We start from the raw sequence: 16076 nt of genomic DNA on the forward strand, positions 1-16076 counted from the left end.
GGAACGAGGTTTCCCTCCCCTCACTGTCCAGGCAGAGATCTGATGCATTTTAACAAACATTGCAGTTGGATATAACACAGTTTCTTCCATTACAGGCATAAAATGCCTGGAGTGTAACCCAGAGATCCTGCCCCATCAGATAGAAGAACTATTATGGGGGGAAAAAAAGCTATCTGTCTTCCCTGGATGCTGCGCCAATCTGGTGCCGGGGCAGGGCATCACTGGTGCAGTCTCAACCACAGGGAGATAAATGTAAAAAGAGAAGCAACATTTTGTGTTCGTAATGCAGACGATCAAGTTGATTTTTTATGCATGAAAGGAATGCCAAATAAATGCACAGCATGGCATGGGAGCTGGGAAAAGGATATGGCCGGTCCTTTAAAAACAGTGATGGCAAGACTGGAAAAAAAAATCTCCCTAATTCCTATTTTGAAACAGGTTATCTATCTGGAGATTTCCTCTGCTGGTCTCTTCCCCTTCCTATGGCTTTGCTTACGTTGCCGCTCCTTGGTGAACCAGCTACGGCTCCAAACCCTACTTACCAAATTTTTAAAGGTTTTAGCTATGGTCCTTACAGGATCAGGGCCCAGGAGAAAACAGGACACAATATTCAGGGTAAGAGTTTGCAGTTAAATTTCTTCTACTCTGCAGGAGAAGTCTGATAGGTATTCATAAAATAAAGGAGGTATTTAAACATTGCAGGAGAAATACTAAGTACTTATTAGCAGTGAGAAAAGACCCAGTAATGATGCTGGGAGGCAGAAAGGGAACCTCTTTTTTCTCTTTCTTCTTCGTTTTTATTTTTTGGCAAACTAGTGGAAATATCCTTGATGGTGAACAGGGGAATAAAGAGAGATACAAGTTTTGCCTGTATTTCCCCTACCAAAAATCATCATTTGCTGTGTAGGAAACACAAAAACGTTCCCAAACACGAAAATAACCATCAACAAGCAGATCCCCCACATCTCATTTCTCATTTAAGTATTTCACCATGTGAAGAATTTTAAGCAGTTTTAGGTTTCTGTTGCCACCGCAGCCAGCCAAAGAGATGCTCATCTTTGCTGAAGAAACACCAAAGTGGGTGGACACAGACGAGGGAACTGGAGCTATTTCTGTCCCCATGTGCCACGTGTGGTACTTCCATTGACACGACAATTTTGAGCAAGTTCAGGACACTTCTGAAGAGTTCATACGTAAAGGATTAAATAAACCTCCGTAGAAAGGAAATGCAAATTCAAATCCGACATATTCTATTAGTTTAATTACAGTAGCTATGAAACATAACTCAATTAAGCTTGAAAAAAGTCAATTACAGAACTTTCCTGCTGGTTTTTACAAGCTGTGTTGATTTTTCTTTTCCCCCCTCCTTACCCCTCCATGTGCCCCTTGCTGATTTTTTATGATCTGTTCTAGAGCAACACAATACATCTCCTATGTTTTCTGTTGAGTGAAAAAAAGCTATTTCTCTGAGTAGGTCTGCTCTCAGTCCAAATCCATAGCAGAGGGATAAGAAAAGGTTGGTGCAATAAACAACAACAACAACAACAAACAACAAAAAAGAAAACCCAAACAATTTCCAGCAAAGCAAGATCAAACAAAAAAAAAATCCCCCACTCTGATGTGTGTGTTCGACTTTCCCACCATGTTACAAAACAGCCCAGTGATGATTAATGTCCTCTGTTTTCCACAGACTTTGCAGACGCGTTGTTTCGTTCCCAGCTGCACAGATAGCAGCGTCCGTGTTGTCCCCTGCTTTCTCAGGCTGCCTGGGGAAGAGATGCAAATGCTGAGATGCTAATGTCACCTCTTCTGTATATGGGTGCCTCTCATTAATGAAGGCTCTCATTAATGCCAGCACTCGTAAAGTAAGACCCAGCCACTGCTCTGAACTGCTGTGATGCCGTAGTGGAATATTTGCACTGATTTCAGCGGAGCAATGCCACAGCTAAGGACAAAATTTGGCCCCAGAATTAATTTGTAAAGAATATAAGATTTGTCACATACTAACAGAAATATACTATTTTTTTTTAATAGAGTGGGCTCCAAGCTAAAAGCCCTCAGCAAAAGCTGTCTGAGAAAGACACACATTAAACCCATAGCAAGTTAAATAGTGCATCTGGTGCCCTAAGAACGGCCAAAGCCTTTTCTAACTGCTCTAGCAATTGAGCAGGGCCATCTCATACTGGAGAAGTTTAGATGTGTCTGTGCAATGGAAAATAACATTTTGGTTTATTTTCTCATGCCAGGAGGCAATCAATTTATTTTTTTTCCCAGTTTCTGACCCAAGGCGTACAGTTAGCTCCAAAGTGTAACCGTTTTTGTGTGTCAAACCTATCTTGCAAAGGAACAAAGGCTTTTAAAGGAGAACAAAAGGAAATCAAAGTAATATACTGTACAGATCGCTGTAAAATTGAGCTGTAGTGTAAGACCTTGTGCTTTAGAATTCACTATTGAGGAACTCAAATGTGTATCATATTTATTTATTCTGGTAGGTAAAAGAAGGAAAAAAAAGAGTTTATATTCATTTCTGAAAAGCTGCAGCATGATGCTATGTACCAATTGTGCCAGTCCTGCTTTCTGTAAAATTATTGCCTGTTTTCATACTCCACTAATAAAAAAGAAAAAAAAAATATCAAGGAAAATTTATTTTGTGAATCCTTCATTAACAACTTTGGCAGGGGTGTCAATGCAAGCAGCCTGACCTGTTTCGTACCTGAGTCGTGTCACTGGTGGGCTATGAGGCATCTTCTAGTGCAGAAACCTGGACATGGGGTGTGGGTCAGGTAACTGTGCCCACATCGTGCTCCCCTGCCTGGCCCCACGGCACCGCCACGTCCCTGCCAATGGTGGCGAGTGCCACTGCCTGTCAGCCACGGGAGGCTGGGACCGCACGGAAAGGTCTGCACAAGAAGGTGCAGAATAATCAGCTTCTTGCTGTTGGGGTCACTGTCTCCAGCTGGGGTGGCAGGTGAAAAGCCCCCTTTGGCTGCAAGACACTGAAACTATTGCTGCAGCACCTCGTGCAAGGCAAGCACAAGGGGTCTGCTCTCTCGCCATCTTCCAGCGCAAGCCAGGAGATAAATTCATGCCTGATGGGGTGGTGATGGGAAAGACCCGACCAGAGAGCTTGTCTTTAAAGACAGTGGTGCAGGATAAATTTGACCATTCTCAAACAGTTGGGGCTTTCCTGCAATTTTGGAGATGTTTCTATTCTTTTGATGGAAGACTTGTTCCCTTTTTAGGGCAAGCAAGCCAGGGTGGGCTGTGCTCAAGAAGATGGCAGAGATGCTTTTACAAAGCTCGTTCCTCTATAGTGCTGCTCCCTCAGGGTTAGTCTGAACATAACCTACATGGCGTAACTTCTGTTTGGGCAAGAAGTTGCTAGTGATGTCAAGGGCTTTCCATCTTGGCTACAGGCGTAATTTGATGTCTGATGAAGCTGATGGAAAAAAAAATCTGAATTTATTGAGATTTTCCTGAAGTCATCTGATAATGAAGCTCTTGAAAAATAATCAAATTATTCAATTTCAGAATGTCATCCCCCATCAGTATGACTTCCTAGTTTCTTTTCCCAACTGTAGAAATATTGTAGAGGAAAAAGATAGTAGCGAAAAAGTTATTGGGAAGGAAAAGCAAGTGCATTTGTAATAAAGATTAATAACTTTTCTGACATTCTGAAGAAAAGTGACTTTCTCTTAAACCAGGCAGAGAGCCAGGAACAGTGGGAATATGGGCAGAGCCTGGGAACACCCCTGCCTGCAATATTTTTAGTTCTAATTTTTTTGACCCAGTTCCATCAGTGCCTTCAAGGACCATTTGATCACATGCACCCAAAATATCAGCCAGCCGCAATTGTCCTAGACTGCAACCATTACGATTTGTTTCCACAATAAGGGGAATATTAATCACTAGATTTCCTTTTTCACTGCAGTTACAGGTTTGCTTTGAATATTAAAAACCCTGTGGATAAGGAGAGTCTGTGACCTTCAAGGCCACCAAATCGCTCAGTCAGTTCCTGCCTCCACCAAGAGGGAAATGAAGGGATGAGCTATGATCACGTCCTCGCACGTGGTCACCTGCAATTAGCAATAAGACCTGATTTTGCCCCCCCGCACAAGGTCAATGAGGTAAAGTCAGCCACCCGCGAAAACTGGAACCCAAACTTGCAGGAAGTTCAAGGTGATGTTTTGGCCTTAAAAACCATGTCCAAAAGTTATCGGGAGGTTTGTTCCAGAAAAATACAATGTGAGGGGAAAAATAAGATTTGGAAGAGCTCCAGAGCTCAGTATTAACTGCACATGTGGCATTTTGATCCATTTCCATAAAGCATAACATAATATTTGCTAAAGAAGGAGGAGGAGGAAGGGGAAAAAAAAAGACCACAGTTAATATTCTCCTTCGGATCCCCCATTTGCTGATTACTCTGCAAGCTGTGTAATTGGGTGTCTCTAGCAATATGATGAAATGTGCCACAAACATCAAAAAACGGTGCTATATTAAATCTGCTTTTCATAATCTCTTCTCATTTCCCAGACCTGAGACATTTTATTCAATTTTTCCTGACTAAGTTGATATGTAAAGCCATATAAACAGATCAATGCAAATAAATACATATATATATTTCAAATGCTCATCGAAATGCACTCATTACAAAGATTTGCATCAAGGCTCTCTCACATCACTGTTAGCCAAAGAAACTCATTTTTTAAAATATTGCATTATTTTTAAGAATAGTTTATGGAGCTACAGGCTACTTCTTTGTATTTCATTAACAAGCCCAACTCTATCTATCATGTTTCAGCCTTATCTTACCTGATTAGAAAATCATTTTCCTATTTGCATTAAGGGCAAAAATCTATGCAAAGTCACCATAATGTTATTCAAGCCCCAGAATAGCAGTGAAGATCCTATTACACACTGGGACTGGCTGTGTTTTCAGGAGCTGCAAGTCCAGAAGGGACCATGCTGGTCTTTTATTTTAACCTGCTGCAAGGCACATGTCAGAGAAACCTATCTTGCCTTTGACAAAGCAAATATTAATAAAGCCAAAGTGACTTAAATACCTGCAACTTTTGTCCATACATCACTTGAGGCTTTTGCATACATTTTACTTGGTGTCTTCAGGATTTGTAGCCCCTTTTTGTGATGAAGGCTGACTTTTTTCTCAGCCCTGGGAAATTCTTCAGCTCTCTTCCTCTGGTCTCTCGAACGGCCAGGTACGACCAGTCCAGCATCCCCAGGCGAGCGTGACTCCCCGGTGGGGTGAAGCCCAGCCTCGCCGCTGCCAGACTGCAGCCGATCCTTTGCCTTTTGCAGTTGCTGGAGGAAAATACTTTCGTTCCTGTCGTGGCAGGATAGCGTCCAAGCGCAGAAGTGGTAGGACTGCACCTTACCAACACCAGGCTTCCCAGATTAGACCCAGAGCCTGAAAGGTGTTTAGCTGTCTGACTTCCACAGAAATCAACAGACATCAGTGAAACAGTTTTCTCCAAGCCCTGATTCACCAAGGACTCATCCGGGCAGTTCAGTCAAGACCTGCGATTAGTCCCAGTCTCACCTCCCTGTCTCAGGACTGGGAGCAGGGTGTCTGTATTGTGCCCTTGCAGGCTAATACTGCTTCTTTTTCACAAACCTGCGCCCTGAGTTGTTTTCCTGCCAGGAGCAGGGCAGCGCTGGGACAAGCCAAGTCTGTTTCTCAACTTTGCTCTTCCTGGAAGCCACCAGACCAGAAGTTGTGTTCGCAGACCTTCAAGCTTCCAGCAGCATCAACGCCGCGGGGTTTTGCAAATCACCTTCCTGACAAGTGCTGAGCAGGGAATGCAGGGACCTAAAGCAAAGTTAATTTACTCACACACAGAGGCAAAAAGTATATCCAGTCCACCAGCAAGGTACGGATTTCCTTCAGCTTGGCTTTCTTTCAAACACATTCTCTCTGCATTAGTAAAGCAAAATATCAGAGTGTTGGATTGCACCATATCCCCAAGAAAACACATGGCAAACTGATAAACAGGGATGTGAGGTTATTTCAATAAACATAGCAAAAGGTCCAATAAAAGATGACGTTGGTAGGATTTTTCATCTCCTTGGAGATCAAACTTCCTCCTTATGTTTTTTATAGGAATCATAATGGAAAAACACATCACGGAATGACTGGTCCACTCTAGGACATGACTGAGAAATCTGTGTAGGTTTGTAACAGCCAGCATAAAATGATATAAACTGACATAAAGTGTTCCGTATCGGTGACACCGTCTGCGCAGCACTGTTTTCCACTCCACCACATGCTGTGACTGTCCAGCTCCCAGCACAGCTCACCGCAGGTTGCAAAACCCCAAACCATGGGGTTGTTCTTCTTGCACTGGGGAGAACCAAAGCACTGGATGGACAAACCCAAGGTTACTCCATCACCTGCAAAGCAAACTAAGGAGGTGCTGTTTGACAAAGTGCATCATTATCTGGGGGAACTCCTTTCCACAGGACATTGGGGGGCTAAAAGTTACATGGTATTGGACATGTGGACGGGATCTGACTGAGCTATTCCATATGGAAAGTTTCCCATGGGGTGGCCCATGGGGTCACACCACCATCAGGAAGCTCAGGTGAGGCACCTGCTACTCCCAGACAGACTTTGGAGCTATCATTTTTGAACAGCAAACCTCATGCCACCCCTTACTGCAAAGGCACCTGCAAGCACAGTTTAATCCCAAGTGCAATATTTATGCTCATTTCCCCATTATTTCTTTCTTACGGAGTCAATTAATAGGTCACGAGCACCACAAAGGCTCTGTGAGTTAAGCCAAGTGGTCCATCTCAGGGGGTTGGTGGCTGTGGCCAGGATGGCTGTTGGGGACAGGAGACCATCTCTCCAAGGACTCCATGAAAAGGAGCAGACAAAAACAAAGCAGTTCTGAAGCCAGCTTAAAATCTCCATGCAGGTCTCCACAGCTGCTCTGGGAAACACGTGGGAAAAACTGAAATCCACTGTGTTACCCTGGAAAAACCCTTGCTGATGGATTTTCATGTGTACGGTCTCATTGTTCTTTAGTTAAAAAATGAACTTTCCTGTAACAAGATAAATCACTCGCCTGGTGGAAGCAGCTCAGCTCCCTTCAGCTTGTGGTTGTTGAGGCAAAAAAACCACTCAAAAGTTATGTGTCAGCTTCAGTTTTGCTTCACGTCACCAAAAAAAAAAAGCCTCATCTGACACCTCTCATAGTCCAGCCTCCTCCATTCCCCAAGTAAAATTGGGAACCATCTAGTAAAAACTTCTTGTGATTGCCCTCTGGAGACCACCAAAGATGAAACTCTTCCCCTGAGAGATTATCTGCTGTAGCCAGACCCGCATGTGGAATTAAGGACATATTTATTGCTGTGTCAAGAGAGGAGAGAAGCATCACAGCTTCCTGAAGACCAGCCCCGCTCCACCCCAGCCCTCTCCCCCCAGCTAAGCCATCCAACATGTTTGCCTCACCTCCCCGTAACAGGCACCTTAAAGGAAAAAAAAGGCCTTCTGATCCACTCTGAAACATGAGATATCTCTCAAACCCTCAATAACGTCTTAATTTCCTCTCCTCACTCTCCATGCTGGGGACGATTACTCAGGCAGGAATGTTTCTGAAGTAAGACAAAAAAAAATTACATTAGTGGGGAACAATGGAGGGGAGACCTGATGGAGCAGAAGAATTGAATTAGTTTTGCCTTTGGAGACACCCACAGAGAAAAGAAAGGTGTCTGAGTTGCTTCAAAGTAATTCCTCTTTGCACGGAGCTCCTCTAACCAGCTTAAACAAAGAGAGACGAGAGATGTGCTTTTGATTTCAGCCCAATTTCCCCAATTTTGTTTGTTTGCTTTGCTTCCACCTGCATTTTTAAGTCCCTCCACCTCCCAGGATGTTTGCAGGGCTATGTTACCTGCAGGAATGTGTCACGCCTCCATCAGGTCTCAGCACAGGAGTCAGGGCTGGGAGGGGGCTTCACATCTGCCCACGTTCCTGCAACTTTCAGCAAGGATGAGGGGGAAGGAGGGAAAGAAAAGAAAAGCATCAACCGAGATGGAGCTGTTGCATTTTCAGAACCAAATTTAAGGACAAATTAACCTGAGGTACCCAAAAGCAGCACAGGGGGCTGCAGGGGTAAGCAAGGGGAAACGGGAAAGCAGGGAAATGAGAAGAGCTTTTCATGCAGGGAATCCTGAAGGACTGAAATCCCAAACAGCTAGAATTTTATCTAAATACTTTTTAGGTCCAAACAGATTATCACATATTTTTCCCCATTTCATTTCACTTTTAACTGAAAAAACAAATGTTTCTTTTTAGCACTAAGCAGAACCTTGCTAGTGGACCAATTTTTTTTTCTTTTCATTTGCTAACAATACCTGCAAAAATCACTGTGCTCCTGCCAAAAAAAATAACCCGCTTTTCATTCACCTTTGCTTGAAAAAAATGTTGAAGTTAAGCCCTCAAAGCCTGAATTGGGACCTCAGCTCAGCCCCTCCAGTTGGCCTTTAAAATACTGCTTTTTGGCACGTCCCTGGGCGGACGAGGGGCTCCTATCTGCTGAACTTTCAGACTGTCAGGCTGAACAAAAGCGAGCGCGGCTCTCTTTTTCTTGAGGATGAAGTGGAACACACACCAGCCAGGACGTCTTGTACATTGAAAAATTCCTGTGCTGTCACGCTTAACTAATAAATCGTCGAGCTATGTAAACAGGGCCGGGGATGTTATTTATTTATTTATTTGTTTAAAAGGGGGAAAAAAAAGGCGGCTTGTCCGCAGGTTGCTTGCCAAATGCGTGTCAAGCGGTGGGGGGAAGGAAAAATCAACAACAAAGGAGTTTAAAGACAAAATATTAAGAACCCCAAATTGGGTGAAAATTGCTTTCTGACAGATATCACCTATTGCAAACGAGACAGAAATACAAGTAATCTTGTAAAATGAAAGCCAAGGACAGACTTGTACCTGCCTTAGATGAATAAGTATCCCATTATCTTGAAGAATGAGGGCCCCGGGCTGTGATTATGCCACTATTGTATTCTAAACAGCATGGTTTGTCAAATGGAATAAATCCTAGCAAAATCAAATAAAAAAGGGATCCAATTTGAAGCCCAGCATATAATTTATTATTTTGTTTAATGTCGCCCTCTTGATGTTACTGATTATTGGGCAAATAGCGCCGTGTTTAAGCATGTGTTTAGAGTTGCCTGTCCCCCTCGCAGGCTCCCAGCTGTCACCCTGACTGTCACCCAGTGCCGGTGAGCTGTTTGCTGCTGCTGGTAGCCATCGCCAAGCTCATCAGCCTCAGCCAGGATGGCCATGGTACAGACCAGCATCATGGGGAAAGAAATTCAATATTTGTGTTTCTGCTTGGAGGAGTCTTGAGGTTACTTTGAGTGATGCAATGAAGAGTGCTTTGCACCATAGTAGCAGTGCCAAACCAACCAGGAGCTAATGGCAGACAGTTGCATCATAAATTTATGAGGTAGAAACAAATTTCTCACCGATCTTCTTCTCTTTTATGGATTTGGGGTAACAGCCCATCTCCCAGTGATTCTTGAAAAGGTTTCTCCTCTTTCAAAGGTACCATCTCTTGTTTTATGATGTCTCAGCCTTGGTTAAAGAACGAAAGGAAATGAAAAGGGCCAAACAGATTATAGACATTATTAGGTGTTTTAGATTAAATACTTGATATTGCTTTATCTGCTTGAGTCACAGGGTGGGACAGGACATGAAGTTGCCCTTGCACAAGGTGGAACCATTGCTGCAACATTGGCCTTATGAGTATTAAGGAACCAGATCTAGTCCTGCTTTGCATTCAGTTGGCTTCCAAAAGTGGTGTTGCTCTCCTGGACAATTCCTCGGACAGCTGCTCACAACATCTCCCAGTCACACTCGGCAGTGGGTGTTCAGGAGAAGCTGGTACCAGCTTCACCAGAAGGTGAAGGTTGTAGGTGTGGTACCTACAACCACAGACAAATGCAAAACGGAGGGAAGGAGCAGGCTCGCTGGTCTCGGGCATGTCCTTGGGGAGCAGTTTGCTGGGGAAGGAGCATTAAGGTGGTTCCCATACCCTGGCTCACCTCGATGGAGTTACTGCAATTTCTTGACATGGCTTTGAAGGTGCTCTGTGTTCCCCAGCTCTGAGAGCAAGCTAATAACACCGCCTTTAACTGGCATAAGCTATTAATCATATTTTCATTTGTATAAACCCTTGAGTTACATAAAAAACACTGACCCAGGAGCAGAATGGGAGAAGGAATATGTGAGTGATACACGTGGATGTTGACCACAGAGCATCTTTTGCACCAACAGCCCTTGCGATGGTCCCTTCTGCTTACATAACCCCGTCTCCTTGTGCTCACCTTGAATGAGGAGTGACTGTTTATATTCCGGTACTTTAAATGACTGAGGATTATTGGAAGCATGAGTATTAAGTGTGAAAATACAGCAGTTTGTCAGCTCCTTGGGGCAGGAGCTCTTATGGCATGCAAGTAGATTGCCCTCACGCAACAAGGGCTGATCATAGCAAGGAGCGACGTGACAAAGTCTAGGAGTACTAGCAAGGAATGATGGATTTAAAGAGTCAAAAAAAAAAGTGGGCATATTTTATTTAGGCAAAGTTCCAATTGAAATCAATAAGAACTACAGAATGTAGCCTCATAGTTTGACTTGAAAGCATTATTTGTTAAGGACTATGAAAAACGGAGGAATTTTAAAAATCTAATTTATTTTACATCATTTTGTGTGGGCTATTTAACTTTCCTGAACCTCATTGCTTTTGGACGTGGCAATGTCATTCACTCCCTGTTTCAGTCAAGTTTCACAGTATTGCCAACCACAAGCATCAAGAAAGTTACTCTCAAGTCCCTAAAATAATTAATGAGATTTTGTCATGTAGGTAAAGGACTCTTTGACTTCAGTATTCAGCTGTCAAATTTCTGTAAACCACAGGGGAGAAACTCGTTTAAAAGCCGAGGTGCTTTCATATTCACAGGGCTCCAGGAGCCGGGGTTTAACACCTTTGGCTTTCACCTCCCTCACTCTACAAATATTGCAAACTCTGGGGAAATAGTTCCTCTCGCTGGATTTCTATCGCTTCTGCTGAGCACTTGTTAGTCAACAGGTCTCTTGACAAAGTTTTCCTGATATTTTAAAACAGACAAGGGCTACAGAAAAATGCAATCCCTCATTATAGAATAGCTACATGTAGTCATGATCCAGAAAGCTAATTTGTTCCTTTGCCCAGTTATTTTTATCAGCCCAGAAATGACATTACCTGCAAGACTTCCTTTTCCAACACAAACCAGAAACGGTGGCAAGGTTTCTGTTTGCTTTGTGCAGAACAAGTGAAAAACATTCCATGCCCGCGTAGTCCAAATACATTAGTCAAACGAAACCCAGATTTCCCTAAATGAATCTGAGTATCTTACCAGAAACACTTCTTTTCTCCTGGAACATACACATGGGTCCATCTGTTGTGTCACAGGTTGGGTAAGGTGAGGACACTGGCCCCTTCAAAATCTTCTCTATTATAAGGTCCCAACCAGTGAAAAAGACACAAGCATCTTAGAGTTGGAAACATCAAAAGCCTGTATGCCCTTAGCTTTCTGAAATGAGCACACGACTATTTCCCAGGGGAATTTAATACTACTTGATTCCATTGCCCAGGCGAGCTCAGTGTGTTTGTATTTTTGTTGTATATGATAGTAGATTCAAAAGTTTCCAACACTTCTTCTCTTTCAGAAGTACTTTTGCCTCTCTTGGTTTTCAAAATGCACTTCTTTTTTTCCCCTCCTTATTTCCAAATTCTTCTGCTTTTCTGGAACTTTTGTTTCCTATCATCTGGAACATTCAGAAGCAAGCCCCAAATATTTCCAGTTAAGTTCCCACCAGGATGCCAATCCCACCTAAAAAAAGAAGGAGAAAAAGAAAAAACAACAAAAACAACCACAAGGAAGCATAGTGAAAGCCATGAAATCCCATGGAAAAAAAAAGAAAAATCAAGAAACTGAGCTTGGGACTCTCAAAAGAGAATAGTCTCCCCTAATATAGAGGTTTGCACCTTAAAATCCTCCAGCCACTTCAGCATTAACAAACATTGCCTTTTTTTTATTCTTTTTCCCAAGCAACAGGGCTGCCTGCCCACGACACCCGCAGCAATCCCCTGACCCCCTCTCCCAGCCTCTGCACCATGGGGCGAAGTTTGCAAGAGCCCACCTCCCCATTCAGGGCGATGATTATGCTTTCCTCGCCACGCTGAAAGCCCTGTGTGGAGGGGAGGGAAAGAGGGGAGAAGAATCCAAAGGCATTCTGGCACCCCGGCCCGATAAGAAACTTTAGCCCTATTCAGTGGCTGACAACCGCTTGTAGAATATGATCTTAATCCTGTTTCTAACATTCTTTCGCCCTTCGGCCGCCCTATTCCAGGCTGTATTCTTCTAACCGTCGCTTTAGCAAATCCCCCAAATAGAATTACTGGGGGGAGATAAACATCAAAGCGAAATTCAAGAAATCTACAGTAGGTTCACACAGTAGGGGAAAGAGGGGCAGGTGGGGGCCGGTGGAAAGGGCTGTCTCTCCCCTTGCCCTGTGTCCTTTTCTGGTTGCATTCCTAAGGGCTGCCTTGCTGGCTGTCTCAGAGCGGCCCCACAAACCTGCTCAGCAGTGTGCTATTTTTAGTATTTATTTTTTATTCTGCTTGAGGCCTTTTTTTCCTCAGGAGGATGAGAGCCCGGTGGTGCAAAGCACTGTACATAGCCATCGTGTGTAAAAATAACCCTTTCCTTGGAGAGATGCATCACCTAAATGGAGAAGATGGAGGTGGGAGAAGGAGAGGACTTTTTCCCGGTAGGAACCAGGAACAGGGAGACACCGAGGGACTTGCCCAGCAGCACGCAAGAAGTCTGCTGTAGAAATGAAATGAGTGAACGTAATTTGGGAGCTCCCAGTAATTCTCATCAGAAGCAGGAGCCTTCAGCACTCAGAGACATCTAAGTCCCATGGCCTGCCCTGAAGAGCTTCCCAACATAGGTTACCAGCTCCTGCATGGAAGGACCCTCCATCTGAGCCCATGAGAAGCATTCATATTTGTCACGCAACTGTGAGCCTCCTCTGCTGTGTAATTAAAACAGCACCACGTGCTATGCCTCCGGGGCTAAGGAAAAGGTGGGACTCTGAGGACAATGCCAGTCTCTCCATCCTGCCTCACTTCAGTCCTCTGGAAACCAGGGACCCGCTTTCTGCTTACCGTACAGTTGATGAAGTTGGATGAGCTCCTACTAACCCCAACGTCAGATGCTGTCTAGCCTGACCAAGGTGAGGTATGGAACAGGTGTCCTCCAAAGACCCCTTCCAACCCAAATTATTGCTCGAAACACTGTGATTCAAGAGGAACTGCCTTACAACAAGGCACAGAAAATTTGGGTCATTGAAGAGAGTGCAGATATTTGAGAGAGCAAAGTTATCGCCAGTGCTGCAAAAGCATCCCCTTACTAACTCTCCCAGGATCACCGTCTTTCATGCTGGCTCTGGTTCATAGTTGCGTTCACGCTAGCTCCATCAGCACTTTCTTCCTAGCCCTTTCTAGCAGCTGCAGCTGACAGCTGTTCCAAAAAGGGCACAAAGATGATGGAGCCAAACTTTTCTTGTATAAGACGATGGTATGACAAGGAACAAAAGTCACCACTTGCAGCTTGGGAGATTTGGACTGAACATTAGGAATTCCTGACGGTGACGGTGGTACAGCCCGGGGCAGGACACCGGGGGTGGGGGATCTCCATCCTTGGAAGGTTTCAAAACTTGGGTAAACATAGCCATGGCCAGCCTGACCTGGTGTTGGCAACAGCCTTGCTCCAGGCAGGAGGTGGGTCTGAAGAGCCCAGAGATGCCCCAGCACCACTCGAGCATACTCCTCAGTTGCCAAATGTTTAAAAAGCAGTTTTATTCTGAAAAAAAAAGCTGTTGCAAGAAGATCACTGTGAGACTGTGTAGCAGCTTCCAGAAAGTAAAAATCTGATCAGCTATAAAAGAATAGAGAGACCTAAAAATAGAGCTCCCACCGCCCATGCTAAAGGATTAACTTTCAGTTAAGAAACAGGGCACCCTTGACCTTGAGCAAGTCAAAGATGCCTGTCTCGCTGCTGTTGTCTCCGCTGCCCCATTACATGTGGTTTGGAGAAAAGGCTTCACATTCTTGGTTCTGGTTTTCCTGTTTGTCAAAGGAGGCTGGATATCCTTGTATGTTCATCGATGCTCTAGATTCACAGCTCGTCAGATTTACGCCAAACCTCAAGAGCCCAGCTGGATTGCAATGGACCATCATTATCAGTGTATGAGCTATGGTAGAGTCTTTACAGCTCTTTTCTTTTGTAATTATATATCAAAACTTGTTTTATTCAATGCAGAAAACCTTTGAGTATAGCACACTGATGAAGAGGTCCACCTTACAACAGTTATTTTGCTTTCTTTTAACACATTTTATGGTTTTGGCATCTTGCCTATGCAGAGAAAGATGCATGGGGGGAGGAGACACATTCCACATTTTCATCACATTCAACAAGAGGGAGAAATCACAGAAGAGTATGCCATTTTCAGCCTACACAACTGCTGTCACAGATTTTTGGTGTAACTGCTTGATTTAAGTAATACTATACCCATGAGGTACTTTTACAACTATGGACAACCCTGACAGAGCCCATAGGACATGGGGATGCATCTTCTCTCTACTCATCTCTGGTTAGACCTGAGATGGAAAAACATGTCTGGTTTTGAGCACCACTTCAAGAAAGATGTGTATTAGCTGGAGAGAGTCCAGAGAAAAATAGTGAGAATAACTGGAAAACAGCATCCATAAAGAAAAATTAAGACTATTGATGTTGTGCAACCTGGAGAGAGAAAAGCAAAGGGAGTTTCAGATATATGCCTGCTTTAACTACATAAAGGGCTGTTATAGAGCAGGAACTACTCCCTTCACTATGTCCTCAGAAAACAGTGCAAGCCTCAGGCTTAGAAATATATTCCTTGAATTTTGCTGACCAGAGTATATCTGGGGTTTTATGCCCTGTGAGAAGTTCCTAGGTCTCGTATCTCTTTGGGATACACTCTCTCTCCCACATAATTTGATATCTTGGGAATGGCTACGTACTTCTCACACTTTGTGTGGCCTGAGGACTCACTCAGCTGTTGCTAGACTGGTCCCCAAACCTCTCTTCCAGCTTCATAATCTAGTCTGTCACCCTGCACATCACAAGCCAAAGGACTTTGGTGAATTAACTCCCCCTTGAAACAGGGAATCCATCCTCCAGTCTAAAGTCTGCCAACTCGGAGGTACCCCCTACTTCACCTTCAGCAAACAGTTACTGTGGTTAATTACCCTTACAGTCCATGTTAATCTCGCTATGAGATCCTGTCTCATCCTAAGGCTCATACCTCCTTCTCAGGTTGCTTGAGATTTCACCCCTGACTGCTGATGGCATCCATGGTCCTGCTGGTTATGAAAAGCTCAGCTAGATCAGTTGCACAGGGTGGCTTAAGTGTTTCCAAGACCATAATGAAAATTCCTTTCTGTAGAAACTGTGACCCAGACATGAAACCCAACCCTCAGCGGGAGACTTCTAATTTCATAGGAGACAAAAGCCAAGCATACTAAAAAAAAACCTGTTGCTCTCTTGGAGAATGGGGATTTATCATTCAGGTGCAAAGTGTTCCATCAGCCTCCACACATTGGTTTACTTAGGGATGTTTTTCTTGGGATTTATTTTAAATCAACAGAATGGGTTTGGGAATACTTTGTGTCTGCCTTGTCTGGACAATGGGACAACCAAAATGTTGGGCAGTTTTCAGCATCCAAGGCTCCTATCTTGTTTCTTCCTGAAAGTGTTTATTTGGACTTGAGGACTAGTTTGTTGAAGATTTGGGAGATGGGGTGGTCACCACACATCACTCACCTAGATGGTGCGTCTAGGCAGAGAAAACAACTGGGGAGAGCACATCCTATCCATAGAGGTGGAGTATTCAGCCACCTCAACCATTAACCCCATTTGTTGTTTATCTGATGGCAACTGCATTCACCAGAGACTGCTCT

Source organism: Ciconia boyciana, chromosome 7 (genome assembly GCF_034638445.1).
Source record: "Ciconia boyciana chromosome 7, ASM3463844v1, whole genome shotgun sequence".
Taxonomy (NCBI): domain Eukaryota; kingdom Metazoa; phylum Chordata; class Aves; order Ciconiiformes; family Ciconiidae; genus Ciconia; species Ciconia boyciana.